Source organism: Battus philenor, unplaced genomic scaffold (genome assembly GCF_028537555.1).
Source record: "Battus philenor isolate CCGP_79_NKW_IND1 unplaced genomic scaffold, ilBatPhil1.0.hap1 SCAF_8, whole genome shotgun sequence".
NCBI classification, from domain to species: Eukaryota; Metazoa; Arthropoda; class Insecta; order Lepidoptera; family Papilionidae; genus Battus; species Battus philenor.
The window spans coordinates 2,587,382-2,598,162 of NW_027181748.1; positions in this window are offsets into that span (position 1 = coordinate 2,587,382).

The following is a 10,781-nucleotide window of genomic DNA, read 5'->3' on the forward strand; positions in this document are numbered from 1 at the left end:
CCTCGACTTGGGCTGTTTCTCGTCAGTAATACCCACTTAAATGAGAAGATCCGATACTACATTACCCAGCGGACTAACAAGTTCAAGTGATAGTGGGAGGCCACACAGCACGCACATCCGACGACCATAGGGACCTTAATGTTCTGGAGTGAAGACCAAGCACGCACAAGTCTAGCATAAAACGACCACTTAGACGGTTGACGAACAATTTTGTTAAGATTGTTTCCAATAGGTTCAAATGCGACTTTGACGTGTTACGGCTGAAATGATGATCACGATGTTAAAGATCCTATTTCTACACCTATACGGCATTGTACCTTATATTTAACATGCTTAAAAATAAATCATATTATCATAAATCATAACTTGGGAATTCCCATTGAATTGTTGTTTTTTTTTTAGAATCATCTTTGACTATAGCTTTAATATACAGTTTCAATATCTAAAGTACTGGCAACCTAATTGAGAATTTTAAGAAGTCAACTTAAACATCTGTTTTTTATTTCAAATTTTCAATTAAGAATTTTCAAGTAAGTTTAATATATCGACAATTTTGATTATAAATAAGCAAGTGAAAGGTAATATTTTGATACAGAAGGCTATATCTTATATAGTGACACACATAAGTTGTTATCTATATGAGTTACCTTAACACTAAATGATAAAGAAAATTTTTTGGTGTTAAATAACTTGTATCAATTCAAAATCCTTTTGTTTCCACTATACGTTCAACATGCAAGAGTGGACAAAACAAAATACTATAATACACAGAACAGAAGAAAACACAGCAATGTTTTACAAAACATGTGCTGACGGATATCATGAACTCGGCGACATACAAAGGCCTCCGGGAGCTTAATATCAATCAGTCATAAATTTGGCAATTTTCTGCAACTTCTTTTTTTCAGCCTTGAAACGCTCACTGGCTTAGGCCTACCCCAAAGATCAGCACGTGATCGATTTTGGTCTTCTCATATTCAGCGACTTCTCATTATCTGCCCACGCGTCGTCACCACTCCTTTCAGCCCCTCTAACTCTTCGAGCTACATCCGTAATTGTTCTTCTGTGGATCTCTTAAGCGATAGAAATATAATCAAGACAGAGTTGCTATTCGAGCAAGAAAAGATTGGTTAGGATAAATTCATTTACTCTGCTAAAGGTGAATTCAACTGCTCTTCTTAGAGAACACCACTTAGAAGAACTTGAAATTATAATTGAAAATGAAATAAGTTGAAATGTGGAAATTAAATATATTTTTTATCTAATATGGTGAAATCTATTCCATAAAATAAATGTATATAAATATAGACTTTTTTATTCCTTCAATACACGAAACTAAAAGTATTTAGAAATATACTCTAAGGATTATAAGGAAAATTAAATTAAAATAATTTGTTAAGAAATAACTGCGTATTTTGGTTTTTAAAACTCTTAATGTTCTGTATTGTCATTATGAGATGTATTTTTCTTGTAAAAAACGTTCTTACGTTAACGTATTCTTTGCAACATTTGCTATTCTTGTAAATAAATACGAGTCACGCTTATAGAAATAAAGAAAAATAATCAAAAGTTTATCTCTACTACGTCTGAAACGTTCATACTACAATCAGTCTCGCGTTTATTGGACGCTTCTGTTTCTACGAAACGGCGTCGGATAAAAAATTTGTTTTTACTTTAACTATATCTTCTTATAACTTAATTTCCAAGACTACTGTTGCAATTATTATAACATAAATAAATACATTAAATAACTTTTAAGTTTAACGGTTTTTTGATACCCATATTGTGGTGGTTGTGGAAAAATATGTACCTAGTCCGCCATATTGGAACGGCGTCCATCTTGAATTTTAAATTTTGACATAATCATCGTGTTTTACTTGTGTAGCCCTTTCATTTGATACTCATATTGAGGGGGTTAAGGAATCCGCCATTTTGTATCGGCGCCATCTTAGATTTATAATGTTATTGATTTTATTATATTGTATCGTCATCTAAATTAAATGTGTGTACCAAATTTCAGATCAATCTGACAACGGGAAGGTGTTTAAATTTCAATTTCTAATTTTGATCCAAATAAATTCCGTACGGGTCGAACTAAATAGAACCGTTTAAAAAATGGAATAGTTATTTATAACTTTTTTCGTTTGTTTCCAATTAATATATGGTACACCCTATATAGCAATGGTAGCGCTCACAAGTTGTGGGTTCGATCCTCGGTAAACAATCTTATATAATTCAAACTTGTGTGCATTAATTATGTAGGATTGCCACTGGTTATAGACAAGTTTCCAGAGGATAGGCAGCAGCGTCCTCTGTGTACCATAATACCACACTGTGATCGCCAATCCCCCAGAAAAGTGTGGCGATTATGGCATATTACCTACAGTTATCTTTAAGGCAAGCCTATGCCTTGTAGTTGGACTATGGATTCAAATAACGAATGTTTTCTAACTATATTATCATTGTAATACAGCATGAAAAAGCAATTCCCAAATTGGTTTTACTAAATAGTAAAATTAATTACTGTTCTCTACCTGTAGAATTTTAACTTCCTTAAGTTATTGACCTATCACATTCAAACAATGAAAAAAAAACAATGCCAAATATTTCATAGTGATCTCTTTATGCAAATTCATTGTAATTTTCATTAATTACTTTTTAATGATAACCTAAAAATTCTCATTTTATTAAGGCTTCTAACATATATAATCAATGATCCTGTAATATATATAATGTATAACATTTATAATCTATAATCACTAAATTTTCCTTTAAACTCGAAAAGGTTCATATGCAAGGAAAAATTTAAATAAAAAAAATAGTATATGCTCCACTTTTGTTAAGCATTAATAAAAAACAAGTAAATTGTGTTTCTTGCAAAATGACAGTGAAACAACAATAAAGTTATCACTAAAATCTTTTAAAATCTTTGTGAGTTTTTTTCGAAATCGCTATTGACAGCCAGTTATAAATTGGAATAATATTTAAAAGTACAATTGTTAAATGTTCGATTTTTAAAACCAAAGAACGTAAAATATAATTAATATTTGTAACAATTCATTTCCGGGTATCACAATGATAACACGAATATAAATAGAACCTTGCGAGCAATGGACGCACAGTTAATGATTGTGGCTTACAATCAACTGGAAGCTAGATTTCGAAAAGTAAAATTCATATAATTTGTACAAACATATGTTAAAACTGGGATAACATTTTCAATAACAATTTATACGGATTGATGATATAGCATATCAATTTAATTCGCAAGTTACATTAATAAAATTTAATTTTATAAATTCTGTTGAACGATTTATATTTCAAGTTAATCAATATATAAATTTTCTGTTCGCTAAAAGAGTAAGTAATCCGTTTATTTTTGATTCACAATTTGGAATACACATGTAAAGGACTAAAAATATTCTACATTTATTTCCAAACATTCTGTATAAAGTAATCACCGAAAACTCAAAATTATCGCAACAAACCAATAATATCTGGCCATATTAATCTGCAGGGAAAGATATTAAGCAATAATTAATTTTAATATGTAGCAATTATATACTTTATTATCATTATGTTATTCATTATTTATAAAAACGTTGTTATTTGGATAGCGTGTACTACACTTAGTTTATAGTAAATAAGGTATATATACTTTCCATTAAAATTTTTATACCTATAACTAATCACCCTATATACAGGGACAGTATTTACAATAATAATTAATACGGATAAATGACATGATGTGGTAATTGCATTTGTTGATTACATTAATGATTCTAGGTTGTAAAATCAAATCAAATGATTTATGTTGGTAGGTAATTAATGTATGAATTTATTTTTGCTAAAAGGTTCAGCATCAGTATTTTTTTGGTTTAAGATTTGGTTATTTTTACGTACTTATCCTTCCTCATAATTTACTTTATAAGAATTAGATGATTACAAGATATATGTGTACTACATAAATTTGTTTTTTTTTTTCATGTAATAGTCGTCAACGCCTGCTGCAAAGCAAAGAGGGAGGTCCCCAAACATCGCAACGACGACCGGTTTCACGTTGCCCATATCAAGCGTCTTCTGCGACTTTGACTATATTATCGGTCAACTTTAATGTGGGTAAACCTACAATGTATGTACACGTTAGCGACCAGTTACTTGTCCTTCTATTTCCATACCATGTTCATGTGGAAGAAATTTGTATAAGCTGTAAGATCGCCTAAATCAGTTTCTTTTTCTTAGCTATTATGCAGATTTATGCAGTCAGATCTCGACTTACAACGGTGTTCGGTTCCACAACTTCGAACGTAAGTCGAAATGGTCGTATGTCGAATTTCATAAATTAAATAAATAAAATAATATGATATATATATATATATATATATATATATATATACATAAATAAGTATATATATAAGCATTATTCGAGTAATAAAGTAGTCGATTATCATCTGAGCTACTGATATTCATTGCTGTCTCTTGACATTTATCAATGAGTGTAGTAGTGCTTTTTGTTTTTATAAACAAATCAAATTTTGTTTGGACAGTTTGTTTTTTCTTTTCGTTATATATTTCATAATAACAGGCAATTGCTTGATGAATATTGCGTTATACCTTTAAAAATCTATCGTTGTCTAAGTCCATATTTTCAAATATTTTAATTGCCTCTTTGTATGTAAATTGCGTGCAAGATTATATTACAAGATATATATGTGAAAAAAAACTATAAAAAATTGACACATATTTTAGAAAAAAAAAAAATTAAAAAATTTTTTGGTCATAAATGCGAATGGTAGTAAGTCGAGGTAGTCGTAACTCGAGAACTGACTGTATTTATATTATATTGTATTTAATAAAGCGTATAAAATAAATAAAATTAAACGCAATCACGACATATATATTCGAACGGAATGGTTATTATTTTTGAAAATTAAATAGAAGAAACTTGTTGTTTGTGAAAATATGCGATGCTGCGATGCGAACATTAGTCTTTGTGATAAATAAATTTATGCCAACTATGTAAATATTAAGGCAAATAAATCAAGACAGAATGCGGAGCGAAGCTGAACGCGCTTCGTGTTTGCAGAATAGTCAACCTTAAGTGGTGGTATAGCGTTCGCGGTGAATAGCAGTATATTTTTTACAATAATATTTAATTAAACTTCCACTTCTATGAGCTATATAATTATATTCATAATGCATTTGCCTTGATTCGTATGCTGGCACATATATATAGAACACGTATAAGCCGTGACATATAAAATTCGTACTGTAATGTGTGACATATTATACATAATAAAAAAAATTGTCGATTGACATATGTACTCGTAAGCACAACTTATATAGTCTATTTTAGTCATTTTTGTATAATATCTTACGGGTTCTGTAGTCTGGAACAAACAGATTGCTAGTTTCGATTGCAGCAAAGGATCGAGAACGGAAATATCGCCTGGCTAGTGAGCAAAGAGGAGGGTCAAGACCTTCCGAGAATTCTACAGGATGGCCTTAGAATAATTCTTAGAAGGGATATATAAGTAAGAATCAAAAAGTAACGGAAACTGTCATTGAATAGTAATAAAAATTTGTGATGAAACTAAGATAGAAAAAAAGAAATTAAGCACTAAGTGTAAATTATGTATAAGATTGTGTCCCGGGTATTGAACTCGGACCTACGATCTCAATCTCAGTTTTCTGCCCAACAAAAGACAAGCTATGCCCTAGACTTCATCCGCGTGTAATTTAATAATAAAACATTTATACTATTTAGTACCTTTTTTCCTTTATTTTTTCTTAAATAGCTATATTAGCCTATGATACTCCTTGATACATCGGCTATCTATTTCAGAGATTAGCCGGAACAAACAGACAGAATGATAGAATTAAATAAATGTAATTTTGATATATACACCATATACTCGTATATACACTTAAATTAAGTAAATATATTCACATACATGTAGTAAAAATCGGTTATTTTAATATTACAAAGAGACGGTCCAATTATATTTATTTCTATAGATTAATTCGTAAACATAACACACGTGTATATTGTAAAATAATTGCCTATAATTGACTTGCTAAGTGATTTAAATGTATTTTTATTTTCTGTTTCCGTTCTAAAATGTAAACAAAAATGTGAAATACAGCAAGTTTACATTTCTGAGATGGGAACGAATTTTTCATTATTGCTACGATTAATTCCCACATCCAAAATGTGCCCTCGAAGCATAAACATAATGTAACTTGGCATTACTTTTCCCGGAAATGGTACAAATGAAGACGGTAAATAAAAAACAGAATCATTTTTTTTCCAGTCGGAGAGACGGAAAACCAATTTGTTTTTATATCGCGGTAAATGTAAATGTTTCTTATTTATTTCTGTCATTTAACGATGTTACTTTTACATTTAAAAGTTATAATGTATATTTGTAAAATGTATACATACACTTTAAGATGTAAATAAACAATACAATACATATAACTATTGAAAATATTTGTTACTAAACTTTACTTATTTGAGATGTTTAACAAAAATAATCGTGCCTTCGGTATTAGTTTAGAAGTACAGAACTGAAACTTGCGATCGCAAGTCGCGGTTTTGATGCCATAGATACAAACTTATATGATTCACACATTGTGCATTAATTATACAGGATCGCCACTGCTCAGAAATAAGTTTCCAGAGAACGGGCAGAAGCGCGATCATTATACCATAATTACACACTGCCATCGCCAACCCACCAAGTGTGGCGATTATGGTATATCCCCTTATATCTTTCGTGGGTTTTGAACCGTTGTAACTTAAATTTGAAGTATGCATATATGTGAATTTTATTGGAAATCGTGTCAGATTGAGCTTTTCTGGAATTTTTTTTCAAGGTACATATGTCATAAATGATGCTAAGTAGAAATTAACATAAATATATAAATAAAACAATAATTTAGCGCAGTATTGATCAAAGACATCTTTAAATGTGATATACATTTTTTAATATTTACAAGTTATTTCTTTAAATCTAAAATCTGTATCTTATAAGTGTGGTACCTATATTCAAGATACATATAAAATATCTGATTGTTTTTTTTTTTTAATTATGTATAATAATTTTCAACATTTACGGAAATCGTTAAATTACGTCTGTTATCGGCTTAAAAAAATTAAAAATAAATTATTGTACATTAAAAATAGATTTTGATTACGATCAAAAAGTTTTGATTATGATCAAAAAGGTTAATTTTTTTTACGGTTCATTGAATCTAATCACCTATAATTTTGAACAGTTAATAATTTTGTTATAGATGACTTCTCTTGATCTTGTAAACGGAAATTGGAATAGTTTTGTTAGAAGCAAAACTTCACAAACAACGCAATCTCGTTCAAAGCGCAGTGCTGAACTCACGTACATCCACAACCAGCACCTTTCAAAAGCGATGACGTAACACTGCACTAGTTTTTATCGCGGCATGGCAAAGCGAAACAGAAAAATAGTCGCAACACTAACCGTTCACCAATACTACGGTAGAACCACGCCTGAAAATTGAATAGTGAAGGAGCTTTATGAAAGAATGCTGCCAAAGTTTCATATTATACATGTTGAATGAAAAAGGTACAAAAGTTTTACAGGTGTGAATATATAGCTCATTTGTCAGCAAAAAGCTTTAAACCTTTTATATCTATTTACAATCACATTGTATAAAGTAATTACTCATAAAGATTTTCATTAATTTATTTTAATCTTTTGAAATGTAACAGTCATTAACTTCTGGTAGTAACTAAATGCAGGGATAAATAGTAAAAAATAATTAATTTAAGTATGTAGTGATCTGAGTTTATTTAATATTTTTTAGACGATTGATTTTAATGGTTTTTGATTACGTGTTATTCATTGACATCAAATAAACTGAACATCATTTCTTTAAAACTTTTACACCTATAACCAATAAACCTATAGTAGACAAACTTTACGACAAGGTCAATTTTCAAAATTTTAAATTAAACAACATTTAGTGTATTCACGTGCCAAATATATAGCTACTAGTAAAAAAGAAAGTCATTTGACTCACTACTTGTACCATTATTTTCTTTATTATAGTAAAATCAACAATGAAACCACACCTTATATGACAAGGTCACGTCCTTGATACAGCTTTAATAATACAGTTTCATTGCTGATTGTATAAACATACCTCGATAGGTCTTATCAAAACTTTATTTCATATAACAAACAAGGCGCATTTGAAATTCTTGTATCCAGCTATTTTCAGTTGAAGAATACTTAGAGGGAACTTCAATTTGATTCTATTTACTATTAAGATTGTACGTTCTGAAATTCTTTCTATTACAAATACAAAGAGGTAAAATCTATCAAATTTCCGAACTGCATATATAGATTATGATATTTATATAAATACATAATTATTTGTTAATGATTTCTTTAAAATTTTCAGGTCATGAAATTCAGAAAATCCTGCCAGAAACAAACTGTCAAGAAGCACGGATGATAGTAATATGAACAACACACTCAATGTGAGAAACCTTAGAACGTATTCTTGTAAAGGGTACAAGTTAGAAGAGAAAACCTATTTAAACAACAGACTGGAAAAGGATTGAAACCTTACCAATATCTTGCTAAAGTGAAGGTCAGGAGAAGGCACTACGCATTATGCTACGAAATAGTCTTAAGTTATTTAAGCTATTTACAAGCTTAATAACTTTGTAAAACACCATGTGGACGATCGTTTACTCGTTGATCCGATTACGTCAAGTACATGGTAAGAATTCCTATTACTGAAGCCCTGGGGAAAAAAAAAACGATGTCTACCAGCAAACGGATAGTGTAACTAACAGAGTATTAAAGAGAAAGTAAACTTATGATTTTATTAACAGCATTACTTTGTTAATTTACTAAAATTATTATTTATAATAGTAAGTCTAGGTGCTGACCAGAGGCTTTCCTCAAATACTTCCAGTAATAGCAATTGAAAACAGCCTTCATATAGCGCCTTCCGATAGCATACGACTTACTTGTGTGTGCCAAGCAAAATGCTGATTTAAAACAACAAACAAAACTCCTCTACAATAACATCCGTCATCTGATAATAAATCTACGAGTTTTCTAAATGCAAGCCGATCTAAGAAGACCCACAATAACCTCAGTGGAGGTTTTTAATAAGCATTTACTCAAATAAATATCGCATTCAAAGCAATTTGCTGTGTTATTACTTAAAATACTTTTATTAGCTGTTATTACACACGATTACGAATAATAAGATTACGAAGCTAGTTGTCGTAGAAGTTTAGAAGAAAAAGGTACCAAGAGAGCGATCACCTCAACCCTATGGGTGGACTTTGAGCGGGTGATGACAGGTCATACAATAAAAGAAACACTAAGAAAAGTTAGTTAAAGACGGGTGTCAGAGATGAAGATGAAGATAAAAGATAAAATTCGTTTATGCGACATCATAGCCTTTATCAGAACTCTTATTAATTAACTCCATTTATTATTTTTTTAGTACTTTTTATTGTTGATTCTACACTGCGTTTTTAGGTGTTATATTTGTGGAAAAGAAGCAAGAGATGATTTCTCCATGAAAACACATCTTTTAATAAAGTTTAACAATACAGATATATAGATATACACTTTATAAGATACAGCGTAAATAAAAGTAAAGTAATTTAGTGACATTATTACAATGGATTCTTCTCATTTAAATAATCGTTGATTGAATTTTAAGTTTTTCCAATTTATTTTTAATATGCGTTTTAAATTTTGTTAACGGTAGTCCGATAAGGTTTTGCAGCAGTTTATTAAAAAATCTGATTCCGTTTATTACGAATAATATCTCGTGTAAATCAAAAAGATTAGAAAATAGTTTATTGTAATAGTGTTCTCAGTTGCTTATCATATAGTTTCTAATTTTATGGCGCTAAAATGGTACAAGAAACTTGCCTATTTTCATATTGCTTACCTTACGTACATTGCATGCATACTGATAATGTATTTACATACATATTACTTCTTGTATTAATTGAGTATACTTTAAAACCACACAGCAATAGTAAAAAATTGAAAAGAGAATAGTCATTGGCGAAATCATCCATATTCAAGAGGACGCCATGCGCGATTGATTAATTTTTTTCTTAAAATTTAAAGAAAACACAGTTTCGGCAAAATTTAATTAAAATAAATTAAATTTTAAATATATTAATAAATATAAGTTTAATTTTTATCACATAAATTAATATTTGTAATCAATTATTTACATTATTACTTTTTTAAAATTAAAAACATGATTTTTTACATGACGATTCAAATATATATTTTTAATTAGCTGTTTTAACAGTTAACAAAAAACACGAATAGAAACATTATTATAATTAATTATATGCGATTTTAAGCAGTAAACAGTTAATATTTATAAGTTTGTGATTTAATATTTGTTTAATTATAGTACTTACCATCGTAAATAATTTCTTACTATACAAGGTAAACATGACGCACTAGTTAATCATTATTGAACACTTTAAAGAAGCTATAATAATTTTATCTGGACATTTGAATATAACAAACAAATACTAAACTCATTCGCGTGATTTGTACTAGAACGTGGGAAAATAGGTTATGGAGTAACGTAGAGCACAGAGCTACGGGCGGAAACGTCGACTCGCGCCCGTCAACTGGCTACGGAGCGTAGCGGTGCTGCTACGGCGCTACGGTCTACGACGCAACAGGCAGAGTTGCTTGTTCGCCGTCATCGACAGGCTTTACATTTGAAACTGC